Here is a 25359-nt window from a genome sequence, read left to right on the forward strand (position 1 = left end):
CTTATTCACGTAAATCCATTCTTCAACTAGTTTTGAGTTTGAAGGGACACTAGAGTCAGACTTTGGAGATGAAAGAGCAGCAGCTACTCCATACATGTCTAAAAGTATGGACACACATTCTTGCCAACATCAAAAGTTCTATCCAGAAAAGATTTCGACTTTTGACACGTTCGAAAGTGGTTTCATGAAGACACACTGAGTTCATGAATCAATGTTCTAACTTTTCAGAATTTGGTTATTGATGTTAGCCATAAGTCCTTAAGATTATAGTAAAATTTGCTAACAAAATCTCAAACCGTATTTCCTGAGGCGTGTAGATTCATTGTCCTTAAGGACTTACCCGCGGTGTATAGCGCAAGTCTCTCGTGATACAACAAGAACTTCTCGAAAGTATTCAAGGATCTCAAAACTAGTAAAAAACTCAAAAAAAATTTATACCCAGGATATGAGAGTTAGAAATAAGTAAGGAAAGAAAGAGAACCAAGAAGAATTTTTGTTTAAGATGGAAGAGAAAGCTTAATTTTTGTGTGTAATTGGAATGAAGCAAAAGGTCTATTTCTAGAACTAAGGACGTTGACAAAATTAAAAGATCGATGTACCAAAAATAAGAACGTTGCACTCATCAACGTTACACAACGTTCTTTTGCAATAAAAAATAATATTTTACAACAAAGTGAAATATGGAGAAAGGCAATGAAAGAAGAGATACAAGCTACAAAGAAGAATCAAATTTTGGAGTTGATGGATTTACCTCCTGGAAAACAGCCTATTATAGCAGTCAAGTGGGTGTTTAGCCTATTGTAGTCAAATGAGTGTTTAAAGTGAAATTATCCCTTGATAAGTCAATCTTGAGGTACAAAACAAGGTTAGTGGCTAAAGGTTTTCTCCAAAAGGCAAGTGTTGATTTTCATGTTATATTTGCACCCGTGACGAGTTGGAGAAAATCAAATTAGTGGATGCAACTGCAATCTCAAAGGGTTGAAGGATTTTTCAAGTGGATGTGAAATCAAACATTTTGAACGGAACATTAGAAAAGGAGGTATGTAGAAAAATAACTGAGCTTTATCTTGAGAGGCAAAGAAGAGAAAGTGTATAGACTAAAAAAGGCCTCATACGAAATGGCTTGAAGCCTGGAATAAGAGAATTGACTCTTATTTGTTACAACTTTGTTTTCAAAAGGCTAGGATGGAATATAGGGTGTATATGCGAAGAAGCAACAGTGGTGAGTTGCTATTAGTTTGTCTATATGTGGATGATTTATTAGTCACTGGATCTAAAGTTACAGATTTTGTTATACTCAAGACTACTATGAATTCTTAATTTGAGATGACAGATTGAGGAACTTTATCTTATTTTCTGGGTATGGAGTTTGTGCACTATCCTATAATGGTTCTAAAATTGAAAGAGATGAGGAATCCAAACAAGTTGAGAATACACTGTACAAACAGATTGTGGTTTCTCTAAGATTTGTGTGCAATAGCAGACCGAATATATGCTTTGTTGTTGGAGTAGCAAGATAATTTATGAAGGATCCAAGAGTAGTTCATATGGCCTCGGTAGAAAAGATTTTGAGATATTTGAAATTGATAGTAGATTATGAAATTTTCTTTCCTAAAAAAAGTAGAAAAAATATGATTGGATTTAGTGATAGTCATTGGTGTGGAGACAAGAAGATAAAAAGAGCACTATTGTTACTGTATTGTACTGTATGACCACTCAGTCAGTCAAGGATCGGGTGATCGACCATCTAACAAGGAAATGATCGATCAATCAAGAATAATCATTAATTGATAATTAATCTAGACAATAACAGCTATTACTGGACAGTTAATAAGAATAATAGTCATTAACTGAAAATTAATAATAATAATGATAAGTTCATTATAATATTTATAAATATATGTCTCACGAGGAAAGTTAAGAATGAATTCTGATTATTGATCTTTATTACTATATTATTAGGCAAAGTTATTAACTTAAGCGATAGGTTTGAGTAAGGAATCGCCTTACTCAAAAGAATTATTTTTCAGGTTTCAAGGTGCACCAATGTCTTTGTGTTTAAAGAAAAAATCAATAGTTGCTTTGTCATATTGAGACAAAGGGATTTGGCTAAGGAGAAGAAACCATTGGTTTCATGGGCTCATTCAACCCCAATTCCATATAAGAAAAATACACTTATCCACTTGAGGTTCTATTGGCACAAATTCTTCAATGGAAGCAACCCCACCACGGCTATAATCATTCCATCACTCCCAAAGTACAACAAGACCACTTCCTTCGGTTCTGTGGCAGTGTTAAACATCGCGTTGACCGTAGGACTCGAATGGAACTCGAAGGTTGTGGCAAGAGCCGAAGGGTCAGTTGCTTCTATGTCATAGAGCGAGTTTGATCTTTCGGTGATTATGACTTTTGTGTTGACCGAAGGGAAGTATAATGTGTTGAATTATTTAATATTTAACATTGGTTCATGTGATTTAAAGTATAACTTTGATGTAAATATTCTAATGTGATTATTATTAGAATATAAATGTATTAAAGTTATAGGGATTATTTTAGAGTTATTAAAATTAATCCATCTCTTCTCACTTCAATAAAGGGCATTTTGGTATTTTATACAAGTTGGTTAAATATCATAAAAGAGGAAAAACATGTTTACTTCTGTTAACAGGTTAAGTTTATGAAAAGTGAAAGAGAAAAAGTAACGTTCTCAAAAAGATAAAGAAATTGTGACTTTGACAGAGAAAAACATCCTTGACAATTTCTATATCATCAAGAAAGCATCAAAGAGGAGTAAGAGAAGGGAGAACAATTGACAGGAAAAAACTATACAATGGATCTAGGTAAGCCCTTTTCTACTATGTGTGAGAAAAGTGAGAAACATGAAATTTAAGATCCTGTATGTTTTCATTTAATTGGAATCATAAAAATTTCTTACAAGTGGTATAGAACAAGGTTATGGATTTTATGATTCTTCATGAATGGTAATTTTCTCAATTATAGAAACCTTAGTTTTTGAATTATTAAATTTTAGGGATTTTTAAATTTTCAGATGTTTAATTTTATTATGATATTAATTGTTTTTTATTGGCCTGAAAGAAAATTCAATTCACTGTTACGTGAATTTGATCTAGGAAGCTGCAGGTGTTGAGACTTTGGCAAGTGTACCAAATTGTTTCAAGTAATAACACCAGTAAGACCGGATATCATTTCCCAAGAGACTCGTCTCACCAAATAATCGTATAATCTCCAACTAACTCAGACTAAATAATGCTTCCATAATTTGGGTTTTAGTGCAGTTAAAGTAAACATGAAACATAGATGATAAAAGTGATCTTAGATTCTCAAACACTTGAAATTGGAAAGATTAGAAATGATATGGAATGGTATTGTTGGCGGTATGATTTCACCCACTTCACTCTTATGTATAGAAAATCACTTCCTCTTCATTAATATGCCAATGTCAATCTACTAAATTACTCAAACCCAATACCTTGCTAGAGAGAGCCTAGATTTCCTTATTAGTCTCCAATCCCTTGGAAAACCTAACAATTATTTCCGCATTAAGAAATGAGATTTAAGACAACCAAAGGTCCTAGTCCTATCCCTAGATACTATTTCGTTTATGAGTTTAATCCAGTTCCATATTTACCCAACATTTCCCAATATCAAGCAAACCCTAAAATCATGCCATAAGAAGCAACTTCACAACAAGTATTAAGAGAAGGAATTAAACACTAACAATTAATGAGAGAGGCATATATTCATTCAAAACACAGTAGTTTATATAAGATTTTAGTGGTTACATCAATCCTCCAACAACAATGAAACTAGCTCTCCATGAATGGAGAGCTTGAGCTTACACTAGTAAAAAAACGTCATTTTAACGTGCTATATACGCCTCGGTTTTACTATAACCGAAGCGTATAAAAGCACGGTGGCATTTTTGTAATTTTATGGAAGTTATATGCCTCAGTTTAAAAAAAAACGAACGCAAGATGTCTACTACCTCGGTTAAGCCAGAAACTGAGGCATAAAGGTTCAATAAATTTTCAAAATTGCCATTATACTTTGCATTTTTTATTATTTTCTGATGTAATAAGAACCAGTTAAAATGAATAACCGAAACAGTATGGTTATTATCTGGGATATATTTTGAATCGAGGCAGTATAGGCGGCCCAAATCCTTCTTAGTGGCCTTGAACTATTGACCTAATCAAGGGTTCAACTTTATTTTCGTTTCGGAGCAGTCCAGATCCTCCTCTTTCCCTTGAATGCGCACGAGCAGGAGGCAGTACAGGCTGAAGCTTCTTCCCTTGAATGCGGACCAGGAGGCAGTACAGGAGAGTGTTATGATGGAGGTGAGTGGCCAGCGAAGACGTGGAGAGACGCGGCGAGGCGCGGCGAGGACGCGTCTAATAGCAGCGAGGTCGCGTCTCATAGCGGCGAGGCGAGGTGCGGCGCGGCGAGGCGAGGTGCGGCGCGGCGAGGCGAGGTGCGGCGCGACGAGGTCGCGTCTGATAGTGGCGAGGCGTGGCGCGGCGAGGTCGCGTCTGATGGCGGCGAGGCAAGGCGTGGCACGGCGAGGTCGCGTCTAATAGCGGCGAGGCGTGGCGCGGCGAGGTTGCGTCTGATAGCGGCGAGGTCGCGTATCATAGCAGCGAGGTCTTCGATGGAGACGACTGCACGTGGACGTTGGCCGTTCTTGGCGCAAGTTTCCTTCTCCTCCTTCCTCTGTTTTCGTGTGTTGGGTGCGAATGGGGATGCGATGACGGACAAAGGTGGCGGTGGCGCGTTGCGAGGAAGGCGGCAGCGAAGTGAATCGTTTTTCAATTTGACATTTTAGGGTTTCTGAAATTGAGAATTGGAGAATTAGGTTTTTCATTTTCAGATTTGGGGTTTTTGTTCTTGTTTCTGCGACTTAGGGTTTCAGCTATTCATCTAATTTTGGGGTTCCACTTTTGTTATTTGAGTTTGTGAAACAACTTGTTATCTGAGTTTGTGAAACAGCGTGGTTATGTCTTCGGATTGTAGAGGATATTCTCTCCAAGCACGGGTCTTGTTTGTTCATCTTTAACATTTTTCAGTTTGGGGTATTTGAAATTAGAATCTGGAATTGAAATCAAAATCGAAGCACGCTAAAGAAAAAAAAAGATCCTACTGCCTCGGTTCAGGTTCTAACCGTGGCAGTAGAGGCAGACAACATAACTCGGTTCGTAACCGAGACAAAGAGTCTACAACTTTTTGGCTCGCCTGAATATGCATCGGTTCAGGAACCGGTGCGTATGAGTAAAATTAACCGGTGCCATTTCTTCTTATTGCACTAGTGTTACAACAATGGTGGAAATGGAAGAAGGAAGAAGATCCAGGGAAGAAGATGGATTTGTTTCCACAACTCCTACCTCACCTCCAAGTGCTTCAAATGAAAGAAATCGCGTTTGGGTTCCCAAAGATCCAAAGTTCTTCGCGTTTCTGAGTTAAATAGACAAATTTTGTCACATCAGCATCATCACCACTCAGTTGCACCCCAACTGCAGCCCAACTACAGAATGCCAGTGACAGAGCGCTCAGCTGCACCCTAGCTTCACCCTAGTGGCAACATTTCAAAGAACAGGCGCTCAACTACACCCTAGCTACAGCAAGCCAGGATGAATGAGGCTCAACTACACGACAGCTACACCCTAGCCACAACATTTATGTTCAATGTTCTTCTTTTCACACTTCTTCTTGCTTCTATGGTTCTTTGATTCTTTGGATTAGCACACAAGCTTCATGTGAATGATCTAAACATGGTAAAAAGTGGGGATTAGTGATATGAAATTAAATTAATACAAGTCAAGATGTAACTACTTAGAAACACAACAAATTGAGGCATAAAGAAGGTATAAAGCTAAGAAAGAGTTTATTTTGTTTACTTATTCATAAAAGAAATATAGGTAAAATTCAACATTATCAGCGGGTTTTTAATTTTGGTTGTCACCATAAAGCAACTTTATAGTTGCGGCACTTGTACTAACAGTAAAGCAACTTTACTATTGCAGCTTAAATTATATTCTATAAAAATAAGGATGTGTTATTGTCATTGTGCATTAAATGGAAATTATTTTGTGAATTAAAAGTGAAAGTTACGTTAGATGGTTGTAATGCATATGTGAATTAAATGTTTCACGATTATGAATACTTTTAATTAGAAAAATGCATCTACTGACACACATGACATAATGTTTTGTTTTATGAATTATATGTAATTGTTAATTAAACTTGGATGAAGAAAATTCAAATTAAGTTGAATTTCTGGTGAGTTATAATTCTAATCAAAATTAAATATTTTTGTAATTCCGATGTTCTTTTTAAATTGCTCATGTTATGGTGTTTTGAATTCAAAAACACTGTTAGGAGAATGTAGATGCATTATTTTGAAATTCCATTGAAGTGTGTATTTACAGTGTGTACCATAATGCGGTCAACTTCTGAAGGATGTTAAATTATGAATGTATAGTAATTAGTCATTGTTATAAGGATGTTATGGATTATCCAAAGGTGAACCATTGTTTATAATTGATGACATTAATGTGAGACATTTCATATACTTAGTAAATATGTTTGTGTATCCAAAGATAGCATACATATAGACTTAAGTATGATTGATTGTTTATTAAAGTATATTCATTTTAGTTTATTAATTGTATGAAATTTTTCAATTTAAGAATTACCCAAAGGTGAACTTAAATGAATGACTTATATGATTATCTATCAGTTTAAGTGTCATCCAAAGGTCAACTATGCATGACTAGTGTAGTTATTCTGTTGGAATCCATTAATTTCTATCAAAGCATTAATGTATGAACTTGTATATTATTTCCAGCTTCCATGAATTTATCAGGTTTGAGCAACAATGTGGTCAAGTTTAATGGGATAAATTATGTTGATTGGTCAGAACAAATTCAGTTTCAACTGGTGTGTTAGACTTGGATAAGGCTATTAGGATGGATGAAATGCCAGCGGCCATTACAGAGACTAGTACAAGTGATGAGAAGTCTCTTTATGAGGCTTGACATAGGTCTAACAGGCTGTCACTAAACATGATGCACATGTCTATGGCAGAGAATGTAAAGCCTTCTTTTCCTAAAACGGAAAATGCAAAGGAGTTCATGAAAATGATCAACGAGTACTCACAATCAAACATAACTGACAAATCTATTGTGGGAACTCTTATGAGTGAGCTGACTACCGAAAAGTTTGACTGGTCACATCCCATACATGACCATGTAATTCGAATGAGTATTATAGCAGCAAGATTGAAATCAATGGGAATGGAGGTGAATGAGTCTTTTCTAGTACAATTTATCATGAACTCTCTTCCTCCTGAATTTGGTCATTTCCAAGTGAACTATAACACTCTTAAGGATAAATGGAACTTTCAAGAAATCAAAGCCATGTTGGTACAAGAGGAAGGGAGATTGAAGAAAATGAAAGATCATTATATCCATCTCACAACTCATGAAGGTGCTAGTTTCAGTAAAGCCAAATCAGAAAAGAAGAACAAGAAGGACAAAGCCCCAATGAAAGTGAATACAGGCAATATCCAGAAGGACTACAAATGTTTCTTTTACAAGAAAGTGGGTCACTTCAAGAAAGACTGTCCAAAAAGAAAATCTTGGTTCGAAAAGAAAGGTACTTTTTATGTTTCTGTAAGTTTTGAAGCAAATATCATTGAAGTGCCTAATAATACCTGGTGGTTGGATTCTGGAGCTACCACTCATGTTTCTAATATTATGCATGGATTCCTTTCAATCCAGCCCATAAAAGGAACTGAAAAGTATTTATATATGGGGAACAAAATGAAGGCACGGATAGAAGGAATTGGGACTTACAGATTGATTCTAGAGACTGGTTATTGTTTGAATCTTGAAAAGTGTCTCTATGTTTTTTATTGTGCTAGGAATTTAATTTCTATTGCAAAGTTGGATTATTTAGGTTTTAACTTTAGGATTGAAAATTTTATTTTGGGTTAAATATGTTTTTAGTCCCTAAACTATTGGCCGTTTCTGGTTTTCGTCCCTCTTTCAAAGTAAGGTACAATTTGGTCCTCATTCTTTTCGAAACGTTCGTTTTAGTCCTCGGAATTTTGGTTTTAGTCCTCATTTGTTGCTAAATGAGGACCAAATTTTTAAACAGTGTTTAGCTTTCGAGGACTAAAACGAACGTTTCGAAAAGAATGAGGACCAAATTGTACCTTACTTTGAAAGAGGGACGAAAACCCGAAACGCCCAATAGTTTAGGGACTAAAAACATATTTAACCCTTTTATTTTTCATTTGTATAAACTTTCGTACTATTATGGTTCTGGTATATTATTGAATGGTTCATATCGTTTAAATCTTGATGTTAATATTTCTAAATCCATGTTTAATGTTGAACATGTTGTTGATAGAAAATGTAGTGCAAGAAAGGAATGTTCTGCTTTCTTATGGCAAAAGATTGGGTCTCATATCCAAAGAAAGGATGTTGAGGTTTGTAAAAATGAAATTTTACCTCAATTGGATTTTGTTGACTGGATGTATGTATTGATTGTATTAAGGGTAAAAAAAAACATATCAAAATATCCCGCCACAAGAAGCAGTCAACTTCTTGAGTTAATACACACTGATATTTGTGGTCCTTTTAACATTAAATATTGGAGTGGTGAAAAATATTTTATCTCCTTTATTGATGACTTCTCACGTTATTGTTATATATATATCTATTACATGAAAAATATCAATCAGTGAACGTCCTTGACGTGTTCATAAATGAGGTGGAAAGACAAATAGATAGAAAATTAAAAGTGGTGAGATCCGATAGAGGTGGTGAATATTAATGTAAAACTGATGAGAGTGGAAAATGTCCAGGTCCATTTGCAAAGTATCTTGAAAGTTAGGGTATATGTGCACAATATGCAATGCCCGATACACCACAACAAAATTGTGTAGCAGAAAGGCAGAATCGTACTCTTATGGATATGGTAAGGAGCATGTTAAGTCATAGTAAAATTCCTTTATCTTTGTGGATGTACTCAATAAACACTGTTGTATAACTTCTTAACAGGGTTCCTAGCAAAGCAGTTTCTAAAACTCCTTATGAACTATGACTGGAAGGAAACTCAGTTTAAGACATCTTCATGTTTGGGGTTGTCTGGCAGAGGTAAGGTTATATAATCCACATGAAAAGAAGCTTGATGCAAGTACCATTAGTGGTTACTTCATCGGTTATCCTGAAAAATCAAAGGGATACAACTTTTATTGCCCTAACCACAGTACAAGAATAATTGAGGCTGGAAATGATCGGTTAATTGAAAATGGACAATTTAGTAGGAGTGAGGAATCACGAATAGTGGACATTCAAGAGCATACTGATAGTGTTTCTACACCTAATGTCTCTTCTCAAGTTGTTATCCCTCTTGTTGTTTCACAATCACACAACAAGCAGAGACAACAAGTTAATGATTCAATCCCACAAAATGAACATATAAATGTTGAGCCAATTGACAATGAACAAGTCACAAATGAGCAAGTCATGAATGAGCAATTGATAAAGGAACCACAAGAAGCAGCATTAAGAAGGTCTGTAAGGCAGAAAAGACCTGCTATTTCGAATGACTATGTGGTTTACTCTGTTGAACATGAATGTGACTTAAGCATTGATGGGATCCAGTCTCTTTCAAACAAGCCATGGAAAGTAATAATTCAGAGAATTGGTTGAATGCTATGAAAGAAGAATTGAAATCAATGGATGACAATAAAGTATGGGATCTAGTTGAATTGCCAAAGGGTTCGAAAAGAGTCGATTATAAATAGGTCTTTAAGACTAAACATGACTCAAAAGGCAATATTGAAAGGTATAAAGCCAAATTAGTCGCCAAAGGTTTCACTCAGGATGACATTGACTACAAAGAGACCTTCTCTCCTGTTTTTAAGAAGGACTCTTTAAGAATTGTTCTGGCTTTGGTGGCTCATTATGATTTAGAGCTTCACCAAATGGATGTAAAGACCACTTTTCTAAATGGTGACTTAGAAGAGGAAGTTTATATAGACCGACCAGAAGGTTTCACAATAACAGGAAAAGAAAATTTGGTGTGTAATTGAAGAAATCAATATATGGACTAAAACAAGCTTCCCAACAATGGTATCTAAAATTTAATGATACCATAACTTCATATGGTTTTGTAGAGAACACCGTTGACCGTGTATATATATAAAGATCAGTGGGAGTAAGTTTGTTATATTGGTTCTATATGTTGACAACATTCTTCTTGGTATGTTACATGATGTAAAGAAGTTTCTCTCTAGCAATTTTGAAATGAAAGATATAAATTAGGCATCTTATGTGATAGGAATAGAAATATTTTGTGATAGATCATAAGGATTGTTAAGTTTGTCTCAAAAAGATTATATTAACAAAGTGTTAGAGAGATTCAGAATGGAAAAATGCTCCCTTGGAGTACTTCAAATTCAAAAGGGGGACAAGTTTAGTCAAATGCATTGTCCCAAGAATGATTTGGAACGAAAGGCCATGGAGCTCATTCCTTATGCGTCAGTGGTTGGGAGTTTGATGTATGCTCAAACTTGTACTCGGTCAGATATAAGTTTTGCTATTGGAATGTTAGGCCGATATCAAAGTAATCCCGGAATGGATCACTGGAAAGCTGCAAAGAAAGTTCTTAGGTACTTACAAGGTACCAAAGAATACATGCTCACCTACAGAAGGTCAGATCATCTTGAGGTGATTGGCTACTCGGATTCAAACTATGTTGGATGTGTGGATTCAAGAAAACCCACATTTGGGTATGTTTTTCTATTAGCTAAAGGAGCAATTTCTTGGAAAATTGCAAAACAATCAGTCATTGCTACTTCCACGATGGAGGTTGAATTTGTGGCATGCTTTGAGGCCACGGTTCATGCTTTGTGGTTGCGGAACTTTGTATCGAGGCTTGGCATTATTGATAGTGTTGCTAGGCTAATAAGGATTTATTGTGATAATTCCGCAACCGTCTTCTTCTCTAAAAATGACAAGTACTCAAAGAGTGCTAAACACATGGATTTGAAGTACTTGCCGGTCAAAGAAGAAGTGCAAAAACATATAGTGCTAGTTGAGCATATTGGTACTGATTTGATGATAGCAGATCCGTTAATTAAAGGACTACCACCCAAAACTTTTATTGGACATGTTGAAAGTATGGGCATTATGGATAAGTCAATATTAACATGATGATGTTATCTATCTATATGGATATATGTATAGTTATATGCTTATACTGTCATGACACTTGTGAATTCAATTAAAGTTATGTTTCTCTTTATTCTATTGTTATCCACATTAAGTTATATACATGTATTATTGATTGTGGTAACATGTTATATCTCTTTCAGAGACATGAAAGTTATAAGATTGATTAAAGTTATGTTGAGTTGTTTTGATTATGTGATACATGGAAGGAATCTTGTCGTTCATGACCTTACCCGCCATCATACGATCATTTCAATTCATATAAGGATGATGACTTGATAATTCCAATGAATGGTGCGCACTTAAAGTTTAGTTTTAGATCTTCAAGTCATCACATGAACCAAATGGGAGAATGTTGAATTATTTAATATTTAACATTGGTTCATGTGATTTAAAGTATAACTTTGATGTAAAGATTCTAATGTGATGATTATTAGAATATAAATGTATTAAAGTTATACGGATTATTTTAGAGTTATTAAAACTAAATTCTCTCTTCTCACTTCAATAAAGGACATTTTGGTATTTTACTAAAGTTGGTTAAATATCATAAAAGAGGAAAAATGTTTTACTTCTGTTGACTTTGAAAAGTTAAAGAGTTCTCAAAAAGAAAAAGAAAATGTGACTTTGACAGAGAAAAACATCCTTGACAATTTTCATATCATCAAGAAAGTATCAAAGAGAAGAACAATGAACAAGAAAGAACTATACAATAGATCTAGGTAAATCCTTTTCTACTATATGTGTGAGAATAGTGAAAAATATGAAATTCAATATCTGTATATTTTTATTTAATTAAAATCATAAAAATTGCTTACATAATGATAGCAGCATCAAGTTCTTGGGGAGAAGCCACATCGAGCAGAAGGTGAGGGAGATGCTGGTGATCAGAGGCACTGGTGTGTTTAGATTCGCTACGGGATATATTGATTTTACCGCTATCTTCACTGATCCACAGACGAAGAATAACGTGGTTGAGTTCAACGTCTATGCTTATCATTAGCTGTGTTTTGAAGCATGTTGGTGTTTTCATTGTTGGTGTGTGCCACTCTGTGTCTCTCTTGTTCGTCCTCTTGTTCGTCCTCTTGCTGGTTTGGATGGAATTAAATGTTTCAGCGGAGTTTGCTGTATCATGATTTTATTTGAAACATGGGAAAATTATTAATAGAAGGAAATAATGTGCGACTTATAAATTAAATTAGAATAAGATGGTTATTTCTTTTTTATTTTGAAGTAACACTAAAAATTTAGTCTCGAAAAATTATATAATTAATATTTTTTATTTTTTAATTAGACATAACAAAAACAAAATTGTACTACGAAATATAAGTTTAATAATATCCGTAATGAATATTTTTAATAGATAATTATGGATCATGGGAATGAATATTCAGTACAAAAACAAAATATAGGCTTTTTAACTCGCCTAATAGGCCTCGGTCAAAGCAAAACCGAAACATATCCGAAAGCAGTGACAATATCGTAGTTTAGACAAACTTATATGTCACGGTTTGTGTAGAACCAAAGCATGTAGTGCATATTACCTCGGACCAAAGCATAATCGATGCCTAATACTATGTAAAAAAAGTCATTTGACCCTCTGCAACACTGAGTTTTGGTCTGACAGTGATCTAGTGCTTCGGTTCTACACAGAACCGAGGCCTAACAGTCTGTCCCATTAAGAGTCTGTCAAATCCCATTGGTACCTGCGAGAAGGGTGTTTATGCCTCTGTCAGAGGTCTACCCGAGGTAATAGATCTCGGCTATTCAAACCCCTACTACTAATTTATGGTTCCATTACTCATTTCTTCTCTCCCTTCATTGCTGCTTCTTCCTTACCCCCACGAAGGTCACCCAGGTTCCTCCCACAAGTAAACCACACCGCTGTCAGCCCCAAATCTGCCACCGTTTCTGTAAAGAGCACGTGATGAAGAGGAAGAAGAGGAATATCGCGTAGTCGGCAGCGGCGGAGGAAGAGCAGCGCGTGACAAAGGAGAACGTGAATAGCGACAGTGTGTCGATGACTGAGGCAGCGACGGCGGTGGTGGACAATCTCCGATGAGATGCGGCGGCTGGAGGAGAATATCGGCATGGCGGAGCCAGATGCGGAGGGCGCAGCGGAGGAGGAGGAGAAGCGACGAAGGCAGCGATGATTGAGGTGGCGGAGGAGGAAGCGACGATGATGAGAATGCTGGGATTGAGGCTCTGTAACAGAGAAGAACAGCGCGGGGATGGGGGCCTTGTGGCAGAGGCGAATGCGGAGGGCGCAGAGGCGAATTCGGAGGATGCGACGAAGGAGGAGGAGAATCGACAGAGGCAGAGATTGAGGTAGCGGAGGCGGATGCAACGATGATGAGAATGCTGGGACTGAGGCTCTGTAACAGAGAAGAAAGGGGTAATTTACCCTAACAAGAGACTAAATCCCTTCGCCGTATGTATTCTTTCTCCAGATTTCATTTCTTTTTTCTCTTTGGAAATCTAGAAGCTTCTACGGCAAACACTGTGAGGCACGACAACAGCGGCGAGGAACGATGCTCATGAGCGCCGCTTCGGGTAGCTGCTTCGGGTTTCAGGCAGCTGTGACCGTCGCTGGAGAGCTTTGCGCAGAGCCACTCATCATTCTCCTTTGGAACTCAACCAGGTCTATCGGCACGACTGAAGCTGGAGAAGATTCAGTAGAGTTTTGCATTTGGTTTATGAGATTTTGTTTTGATTTGTTGAATTGAATCTGAGAAGGATCTTTTGAACAGTTCACATCGAAGCTTTGGAATCAAAAGAAAAAAAGATTGGTTTGTTTATGTGTTTAAATTGAATTTGACTTTACTAGTTTCTTTACTTGCTTCCTTTGTACTAAAAAATTTGTTTGTTTTGTTTGTTTGGTCTGGTTAGCCATTGAAGCGTGATCAAGGTTCTATAATTGAAGGTGCTATTAACTTTGTCAAGGAGCTTGAGCAGAGGCATAAGACCGATCGAGGCACCAAAATTATATGACTGGCTAAAGAAGAAGAAAAAAATAGAAAAAGGACCCTACTGCCTCGGTTCAGGCTCCAACCGAGACAGTAGAGGGAGAGAAACAATTTCGATTCTAATAACCGAGGCCTAATCGTACCATTTTATGCCTCGTTTCAAAACCGAGACATAAAGTCTACTACTTTTTACCTCGCCTGAATATGCCTTGATTTAGGAACCGGTGTCTATCAGCGAAAATAATCGCTGTCATTTCCCCTAATTGTACTAGTGACATATCAACCAACCAAAGAAAACGAGACCAACAAAACGTTATTATCCCCATAATGACAAATTAGAGTCGCTACAACTTTTGACATTGCATGAAAGATTCTAACATTGACATAATATGAAAATTTTCCACCACTAACATAGTTTTATCCACAACTCCACTTTCATGCAAAAATTCTATAAAAATCAAATGTTGAGCTGTATGTTTAAAATAATTAGATGAAAGATACAATAAAAGGAAGTAATGAAAAAATTATGTGCTGGTCTTAAATTCCGATTAATATCTAAAATTCCAAATTTAAATATATTATTTAATAAATTATAAGGTTTAAAGTTGAAATAATATATATCAGGTAATAATCTTTTTCGCTTTATATTTTCCTCAAGGCTGTGTACTACTCTAACTTGTGCCGATATTCGCATTATTTGCTCTTATCATTGAACCGCACATCATTTTGGATACTTAAAACCTATTCTTGATCACATGCACTTTTTGTGTTTTAAGTAACACTTGCATCAATTATTTTGTTTATACCTAATCAAAAGTAACAGAAGTCAAGTTTGCAATTATAAGAATAAGTTCAAATTCTGATGATTCCTTTTCCCAATAATCAGTCTGAAAATATGCATAAACACTGGACTTGCACAATGCATTCCACTATTTCAGAAAGGAGCCAAATAATTCTAAAAACTTATACATTTACTATTTAACTACCTTTCAAGAAAGAAAAACATCACAGTCAATCAAATTCAACTTTATCACGTTGATTGATCAACAATGTAGAAGCTATTTAAATTTTAATTTTTGGACCAGCCCCTAATTTCCTTAATTTTAACAATTAGAGCCCTTATTTTACCTTCTTGCTCAGAAAAAAAAAACAAAAAAAGTAAAATCCTACAACTGGAAAAGGAACAAAAAAGAAGTAATTAATAACACTACCTGGTAACGTCTTGCAGAATGAAAATTTGATTCTATAACAGTTACAACTTCAAAAATATGGACTTAAGAGTCAATTTCGATACTCTGTTTTATCACTTTCAATAAGAATAAATTTTATAAGTATGCACTAAAATTGTTACTCTCGATTAATTTAGGTATTGTATTTTTTTATCATTGTCTTAATATTTTGAATTCCATCTTATTATTTTAATCCTTTTTAATTTTATTTTATTTTTTAATAAAATAATATTACAACAAGTTTCGGATTGTATTAGAGATTTTGAGAGACAAACAATTCTATGTTAAACGGTATAAATGTGAATTTTTGTTAGAAGGAGTAAAATTCTTAGGGCATGAGAAAAATTACCCAACCCATAATCTAGAATAAGTTATTATTGTTTTTGCTCTAAAAATATGGAGACATTATGTTTATGATGGAAATATTGAGGTTTTTAGCGAACACAAGAATCTAAAATATTTGTTTTATGAGAAAGAGTTGAATATGAGACAAAAAAGATTGATGAAAATTTTGAAAGATTATGATTTTGAGTTACATTATCATCCAAGATTGGCTCGTGTAGTAGCAGATCTTTTAAGTAGAAAATCTTTACATGTCTCCTTATTGATGATTCAAGAAATGAGTTTGTCAGAAAAATTAAGGACATGAATTTGTCAATTACATTAACTAAGTCATGATAGGATGAAATCAAAATCTATTCATATCACTAACAATTTAAAAGAACAAATTCATGAGGCTCAACTAAAACGACGACTTTATCAAAAGAAAATAAGATTGATAGGACAAAAGAATGAAGAAAACTTTGGCATAGATAGGACATGAATGTTGAAATTTAAGGATAAGATATGTATGCCTAAGGATGTGAAGATTTAGAAGAGGCACATAAGAGCAAATTTAGGATACATCCAGACACAAAATATAATGTTTCAAGATCTTAAGAAAATGTTTTTGTGGCCTAAAGGAAGTGTCACAATTTGTAGCAACTTGTCTAGTTTGTCAAAACGCTAAAACAAATAGGAATGCTATAATCCTTATATATACCTTAATGGAAATGGGATAGTATAGCAATGGATTTTATAGTTGGGTTATCGTGGATTGGTTAACAAAGTATGATCATTGCTTACCTATTAACATTAGGTATTCGTTAGGAAAACTGACTGAATTATAAAGGTTTAATGTCTCAATAGGTCCCTATTTTCACCTAGAATTTCAAATAGGTCCTTTTCTTTTTCGGCATCTCAATTGAGTCCTTATTTTTGTAAAATTGAATCAAATAGGACATTTCCGTCAAATTGAAATGACGCCGTTAAGAAGGGTATGTTGGCAGTGTCAGCATACCTTCTTAACGGCGTCATTTCAATTTGACGGAAAGGTCCTATTTGATTCAATTTTACAAAAATAAGGACTCAATTGAGATGCCGAAAAAGAAAGGGACCTATTTGAAATTCTGGGTGAAAATAGGGACCTATTGAAACATTAAACCAATTATAAATAAAAGAGATTGTGAGGTTGCGTCGCGTTCCAACTAGTATCATATTTGATAGGATTCTATATTTACTTTAAGATTCTAGGGGAGTTTGAATCAAGCCTTAAGGACTAAACTTCATCTTATCTCGACCTATCATCCAAAAACTAACAGACAATCAAAAGGAACCATTCAATGTTTAGAAGACTTACTGAGAGCTTGTGTACTAGAAGATTTTTATAGTTTGGATAGATACCTTTGATTGATTATCACCTATAACAACAGTTTTCAATCCAATATAAATATAACACCTTATGAGGCATTGTATGGCATAAAATGTAGAACACCTTTGTTTTAGTTTGAGACTAGAGAAAATTTACTTTTGGGTCTTGACTTGGTTTGATAGACAATTGAAAAAAATCAAAATGATCAGCGACAAATGGAGAACAATTCAAAGTAGACAAAAAAGGTTATGCTGATAAAAAAATAACCTTCCAAATTTCAAGACAGTGATAATGTATTCTTGAAAGTCATACCAACAATTGGCATTAGTAGAGTAATGAGATAAAATAAACTCACGCCTTAATTTATTAGCCCTTATCAAATTCTCATAAAAGTAGGCCTTGTTGCATATGAATTTTCCTTACTCCTTTTCTTTCTAACCTTCATATATGTCACTAGTGCAGTAAAGGGAAACGACACCGGTTATTTTTGTCTATACGCAACGGTTTATGAACCGAGATATATACAGGCAAGGCAAAAAGGGGTAGCCTTTTTGCCTCGATTATGAACCGAGGCAGTATGTGGGGACTTTTTTCCTTTGTTGGATTCGAACCGGGGCAGTAGATGCTTTTTTTTTCAAGAAAATGGAGACTTTTGCCTATTCAAAATCATTTATGTTTCTTTTTATTTGGGACAACGCAGGCGATGACGAAACAGCCGAAGGAGGGCGGCGATGAACTGCCGAAGGTGATGACGAACGATCGAAGGCGACAACGAATGACCGAAGAGGGTGACGAACAGCCGATGAAGACGACGAACGACTGATGGCAACAACGAACAGCGTGGTTCGCGCGAGAGAAATAGAGGCAACAACGTGGAATAATGAGTTAAGAAATTTTACCGACTAGTGGTGGAGGCAACGGTGGCGGTCAATGGTGGAGGCAGCGACGACGACCAGTGGTGGAGGCAACGGCAGCGAAGTAGCAAACTGTTCAGGCGAGATAGGATGCATTCGTTTGTGTTCTCTAGCAGAAGAAGAAGAAGAAAGAGTGAAAATGTGCTTACTATTTTACGCTTTTGGAATTTAACTATCGAAGAGGCTATTACCTCGGTTATAAAAACAACTGATGCGTAAACCTTCGAGAAAAAATTAAAAATAAAATTGTAAATGAAAAATTTGAAAATATTTACTAACTATAGGCATCGGTTCCCGCTTAAAGTGAGTCATAAAGGGCCTATGACATTGGTTTAAATGGAACCGAGGTAGTAGAGGTTTACAAAATGGATTTGAAACGTTCAAAATCAATTTTTGGCCGGACATATTGCCTCGATTGGTCAGAAAATCGAGGCAGTAGCCTTATTTTGAAAAAGTTGTTAGAGTTTTTTGTTTCGGTTGGTTAGAGGCCCGAGGCAGTAGGCCTGTTTCTAAAAAGCTCTCAGGGTTTTTTTTCTCGGTTGGTCAAAGAACCGAGGCATTAGACCTATTTCGTAAAAGTTGTCAAGTGAAAAGTCTGATTTAGCATGATTTTTTGCCTCAGTTGATCAGAGAATCAAGACAGTATACTCTCTTAGGTATCGGTTCGAATTGAACCGAGACATATAGTGTCGCCAGAATTATGAAATTGTCATCGATTTTTTTACGCTTTCAATTTTTCTGAAACCAAAACGTAATATACGAGTTAAAAAGCTTTTTTTTTTTAACTAATGTGTGTTTCAATTCAAAAAATATATTCTTAACTCATCTCATGTAATAAAACATGATACAGTAATCTCACATTTGACACAATGTTTGTAGATATTATAAACAAGAAGATAAAAAAAACTATGAAACAAACAAATCTCATAAATGAAAGTCATTTGGAATAAAGCCACTGGAAATGCTATGTGGTAATTGGTGAAGAAATAATTAGAAAAAAGTTATCCTCATTTATTTTAGTAACTAAATTTCGAGGAAGAAATTTATATAAGTGCGGTAGAATTATAGCATCCCAAAATTAATGTTATTCTATGTATGCCATTTGGCAAAAAAAAGGTTTAAAATAAAATTTTACATTTTTACCTCTCCTTCTAATCGATCAACTAACCCAATGTGTTTTGTTAGGTCTTCACTTTCCAATTTTTGAACAAGCCCAACCTACTTCAACCATATTATTTTATTATTTTTACCTAATTACTCCTTTATATTCTTTTATTATTTCTATCTAATTATTTCACTAATATTTTTATCATTTTTCTACCTTCGTCATCTCTTCTCATCGTTCTATAAATACCTACATATTTTCTCTTCAAGTCACTGCTTCTTCTTTGATATTTAAACTCTCCGTCACAAGTTTTAAATTCTCTTTTCCTATTTATCTTTTTATCATCATCATTTACAAGATCTAAAAGAATTTCTACAATCAGAGAAACAAAACATTGATCATTTTATATATTTTATTTATCTGTATTTATTGATTTGTTTATTATTTTTGTATCCTTATTTTTATTTGTTTCTTGTTATTATTTTTATTTATTAGTGAGGTGTTTATAACTTCATTTTTATTTATTTATTTATTATTATCTTATTAGTGAGGTGTATATAACTCTATTTTTTATTTATTTATTATTATTATTTTATTAGTTTAATACTTATAACTTTATTTTTATTTATTTATTTATTTATTATTTTTATTTTTATTTTATTGGTGAGGTTTTTATAATTTCATTTTTATTTTTTATTATATTATTTTTATTATTGTAATGACAGATTTATAATCTCAGGTTCATTTATTTATTATTATTATTTTCATTTATTTAACCAGATGTCCTTAACTTTATTTTCATTTATTTATATTTAATTTGTTTAATGTTTTTAGTCTCATTTTTATTTATTTACTTTATATTCAAATTATTCAGTGAGTTTCAATACGTAGTAATTATTATTTAATGGAAAAAAATATCATAATAAATAAAGATTTGATTTATTGTAGTTGAAAATATAACGTTGGAAATTGAGATTTTAAATAAGTAGGTATTAATTCATTTATCTTGACTAACAATTACAGAATAATTTAACTTATTAAAGTTTAAAATATAACTTTGAAGAATAAATAACTCATTTATATTAACTAGCTAATACGAGAAAATTTATTTAAATCTTTATAAAAATAATATAAAATAAAATCAATGAATTTATTAAAAAATTATATATAAATTTTAATGTAATATAAATTATTTAAATTAAATTAATTATAATAATATTATATGTATTATGATTTAATATCAATTATTTGTCTTATATTTTGTAACTATAGTTTTCACTTATAATTACTCAACTATGTAAAGATAAAAAAAAATTGTATGAACAAATAATTATTTTCATTTATCCTTTATATATATGTATAATATAAATTTGAGTAAATTTATATTTATATTTTATTTTGTAAAAGATCTTTTAAATTATAATGCATTTATTAATTTTAAAACTTCAAACCTATAGGTGTTGCAAGTTTTACAGAACCTACATTGACTTTAAATGACACATCATCTAAACTGGTCACACATGGCATATTTTAATTGAATCCATGTAAAAATGGTACCAAACCCTTGGTTTTAAAAGGGCACCAAGGTTTCAGCCATTTTGTACTCATATTGTGTTGTTGAATTTACTGGCCTAGGATGGAGCCTCGCACCTCTACTTCCGGGATTCAAACGGCTTCCTTCCACTCCACTGTCGGTAGAGCTATTCCCATCCGTGAGGCCCTTCTCCCTTATCGTACTTCTCTCTGTCGTCCAGTCACCGGTGCTAGACCCATGGTGTCTCCCTCAATTGGATAGACTCAATTTATTGCTTGTGACCGAAAGGTCTCTTATTTGTGAATGTTTGGTCGTGTTCTTTTCAGTTTTGACGGTCAATGTTGTTCGATTTTTAATTTGTGTGTAGTCGTTCGGGCTTTAGTTAGTGTTCGGTTTGTGTTGGCCTCTTATTATTAATAATCATTTGGTCATTCTGTTGTGTTTGTTACTGTTGCTTTGACTGGCTATATATTATAGCTTGTCTTTGCGATTTCAGTAAGTTTTTCAATCTTGAAGTATTATTCAGATTATTTTTCTCTCTGTCTTTTACTCTCTTATTCTTTCTTCTTTGCATTTGAGTTTTTTGTTCTCCGTTTCACGCGAACCCAAAAATTGGCGCCCACCGTGGGGCTGTGAATCAAGAAATTCCATAAACGATGGCAACCAAGTTCGACGTAGAGAAATTCAATGGATCAAATGACTTCGGACTGTGGAAGATCAAGATGGAGGCTATCTTGATACAGCAAGGCTGCGATGATGCATTGAAGGGGGAGTTGAACATGGGTGCTACTCTGATGCAAGAAGAGAAGAAAAGAATGGTTGATAAGGCAAGAAGTGCAATCATACTGTGTCTTGGTGATAAGGCATTGAGGGAGGTTGCGAAGGAGAAGACTGCGGCTGGAATATGGGCAAAGTTGGAGTCATTGTACAAAACAAAATTGTTGGCTCATAGGTTGTATCTGAAGCAACAACTTTATTTGTTCAAGATGACAGAATCAAAAACCATAGAGGAGCAACTTGCAGAATTCAACAAGATTGTTGATGATCTGGAGAATATTGACGTGAGGTTGGAAGATGAAGATAAGGTTGTTATTCTTCTAAATGTGCTTCCAAGAACCTTCGAGCTTTTCAGGGATGCCTTGTTCTATGGTAAGGATCAGGTAATTACTTTAGAGGAGGTTGTGACGTCAATTCGAACCAAAGAGTTCCAAAAACTTCAAGATTCGAAGGCAACCGAGGTGGAGGCATCTGGGCTCGTTGCGGTGAAAGGCAAAGGGAAGAAGCAAGGGGAAAATTGTAAGAAGTCAAAACCAGAAGGTACAAAACAGGTGAGATGTTTTAAGTGCCAGGACATATCAAGAAGATTTGTCCAGAGAAGGGCAAAGTCGTTTGGTCACAGGAAACTGCTGATGTGGCAGAGGCGTCCGAGGGATATGAATCTGCTGGTGTTTTGGTGGCTTCATCTGAAGATTCTCAAAGGAGCTGGGTCATGGATTCTGGTTGTACCTATCACATGTGCCCGATGAAGGAGTTGTTTGAGAGTCTGGAGCAAAAGGAGCATGGAAATGTGCTGCTTAGTAATAACAAGGCTTGCCAAGTGCAAGGATTGGGGTCGGTAAGGATGAAGATGTTTGATAACTAGGAGGTGGTGCTGCAGGATGTGAGATATGTGCCTGAACTAAAGAGAAATTTGATTTCTATCAGTTCGTTTGATCATGAACTAAAGAGGTTACTCCACGAGAGTTGAAGATGGAGTGATGAAAGTGTATTCTGGAGAATCTGTGGTTGTCAAAGCCAGAAGAAAGAATGGCTTGTACTTTCTGGAGGGTTCCACTGTCATTGGTCATGCCTCGATAGCAAGTGAGAAGTCTGAAAATACCGCTCGGCTTTGGCATTTGAGGATGGGACATATCAGTGAGAAGGGCCTTGAAGAATTGGAGAAGCAAGGTTTACTTCTAGGAGATAAACTGCAGAAGCTGGATTTCTGTGACCCCTGTGTCTTGGGAAAATCACATAGAATACCGTTCGGTAAAGAGAAACACTTAACCAAACGACCATTCGAGCACGCTCATGCTAACTTGTGGGGGCCTGCGAGTACTCAAACTAATGGTGGAGGAGCGTATTTCCTGGGTATAATTGATGATTTGTCAAGAAGAGTGTGGATCTACATTCTGAAGAATGATTCTGAAACGTTTCAAACGTTCAAGGTGTGACATACACAGACTGAGAATCAATTGGGGTGTAAGTTGAAATGCTTGAGAACTGACAATGGTCTGGAGTTTGTTTCAGAAGAATTTAATGAGTTCTGCAAGGTTAAAGGGATCAGGAGGCATAGGACTGTGGTGGGAACTCCTCAACAGAACAGTTTGGCAGAAAGGATGAATAAAACAATTGTAGAGAGATTTTGGTGCATGTTGCTTGGATCGAGATTGTCAAAAGCTTTTTGGGGAGAGGCTGCCAATACAACAGTATATCTGATCAACAGGAGTCCGTCTTCAGCTCTCAATCATAAAACGCCAATGGAAGTTTGGAGTGGAGAGCCAACAGATTACTCAAACTTAAGGGTGTTTGGTTATTTGGCGTTTGCACATGTCAAAGGGGATAAGCTAGAGGCCCAAGCGGTGAAAAATGTATTCCTTGGATATGTTGAAGGAGTTAAGGGATACAGGTTGTGGAGGTTGTGTAATAAACCTTCAAAATTGATCATTAGTAGAGATGTCATTTTTTATGAGACAAGAATGGCAATGCATGCTGAAAATCCTGAATTTGAGAAGAAGACTCTCATTAAGGTGGATAAGTCAACTGATGAAAGTCGTTTGGTCGTTGACTGAAAAAGACCGAACGAGTGAAGTTCAAGATGAAGTCATTTGGTCATTAGCTGAGAATCGAACGGGTGAAGTTCCAAAAGAGTCTATCATAGATCTTGGTGATGATACAGATGGAATGTCTGGTGATGTGAGTCACTCAAGAGGGGCTGGTGTTGAATTGAGAAATTATCAGCTTGTTCGTGATAGGGAAAGGAGGATCTCTAAGCCAACCAAATAGTTTGGAGAGGCGGATTTAATTTGCTATGCCTTAAATGTTGCTGAAGATCTTGAAAGCTCGGATGAACCGAGAAGTTACAAGGAGACTCTTGACAACAACGATCGGCAACTTTGGCAAGGTGCTATGGAGGAAGAGCTAGAGGCTTTAAGGAAGAATAACACCTGGAGATTGGTGGATCTGCCAAAGGGTAAGAAGGTTGTAGGTTCAAAATGGATCTTCAAGAATAAGAAAGTTATACCAGGGGGTGAGAAAGCAAGGTATAAAGCGAGGCTTGTAGCCAAAGGCTGCACTCAAATCGAAGGTATAGATTATCATGAGATTTTTGCTCCGTTGGTGAAGCATTGTTCGGTTAGAGTCCTAATGGCTATAGTTACTCATCAAAATTTGTACCTAGAACAATTGGATGTGAGAACTGCTTTTCTGCATGGAAACTTGGAGGAAACAATTTATATGAAGCAGCTAGAGGGATATGCTTTGGATGATAGAGTGTGCCTATTGCACAAGTCAATATATGGCTTGAAGCAAAGTCCAAGGTAATGGTACAGGAAATTTGATGATTTCCTGATAAAGCTAAACTTCAAGCGGTGCAATTACGATGATTATGTGTATACTTTGAACCGTGATAGTGAGGTACTGTATCTTATACTATATGTGGATGATATTCTCATCGCTAGCAGTGACAGGTGCATGATTCATGAGTTGAAAGCAAAATTGAGTGGTGCTTTCGAGATTAAGGAGCTAGATGAAGCAAGGCGGATCTTGGGCATTGATATATAGAGAGATAAAATGGGGGGAAACTTGTTTTTATCTCAAAAGAATTACTTAATGAAGGTGGTTTCAAGGTATCGGATGTCTTAATCCAAACCTACTGGCACACCGATTGGTCAACACTTGAAACTCACCAAAGAACAATGCCCGAAGACCGAGGATGAGAGGAAGAAGATGAAGTATGTTTAGTTTTCAAATGCGATTGGGAGCATCATGTATGGCATGGTCTGCACTAGACCTGACCTGGCACATGGAGTAAGTGTTCTCAGTCGGTTTATGGTTGATCCTGGACAAATCCACTGGGAAGCTTTGAAGTGGATGCTTAGATACATAAGGGGGTCTCTTGATACTGGATTACTCTTTCAAAATAGCTTTCAGGTGGAGGTTATATTGAAGGTTTTGTTGATTCAGATTTTGTTGGGTGCATGGACATAATAAAGTCCTGTTCGGGATATGTGTTTATTCTGTTCGGAACTGCTGTAAGCTGGAAGTCTACATTGCAATCAGTCGTTGCCCTTTCAACCATAGAAGAAAAATAATGTGTGCTTGCTGAAGGGGTAAAGGAGGCACTTTGGTTAAAAGGCTTGATTCGGGAATTAGGTATTGATCAAAAGTTTGTTCGTGTTCATTGTGACAATCAAAGTGCCATACATTTGGCCAACCATCAAATCTATCATTCAAGAACAAAGCATATTGATGTCAAGCTGCATTTTGTCAGAAATATTGTGGAATCCGGTGATGTCCAAATCTGCAAAATAGCATCTGAAGACAACTCTATAGATATGTTAACTAAGCCGCTCACAAAGGAAAAAATTCTAAAGTTTTTGTCCAAGATTGGTTCTGTACC

At 35.5% G+C, this 25359-nt stretch overlaps 1 pseudogene; it reads left to right on the forward strand.

Moving 5' to 3' along the window:
* Positions 1 to 1185: 1185 nt before the first annotated feature.
* LOC148190902 (dirigent protein 22 pseudogene) lies at positions 1186 to 12264 on the forward strand (annotated as a pseudogene).
* The last annotated feature ends 13095 nt before the right edge of the window (positions 12265 to 25359 follow it).

Source organism: Vigna umbellata, chromosome 11 (assembly GCF_029865625.1).
Source record: "Vigna umbellata cultivar VRB3 chromosome 11, Vumbellata_1.0, whole genome shotgun sequence".
In the NCBI taxonomy this organism is placed as follows: Eukaryota; Viridiplantae; Streptophyta; class Magnoliopsida; order Fabales; family Fabaceae; genus Vigna; species Vigna umbellata.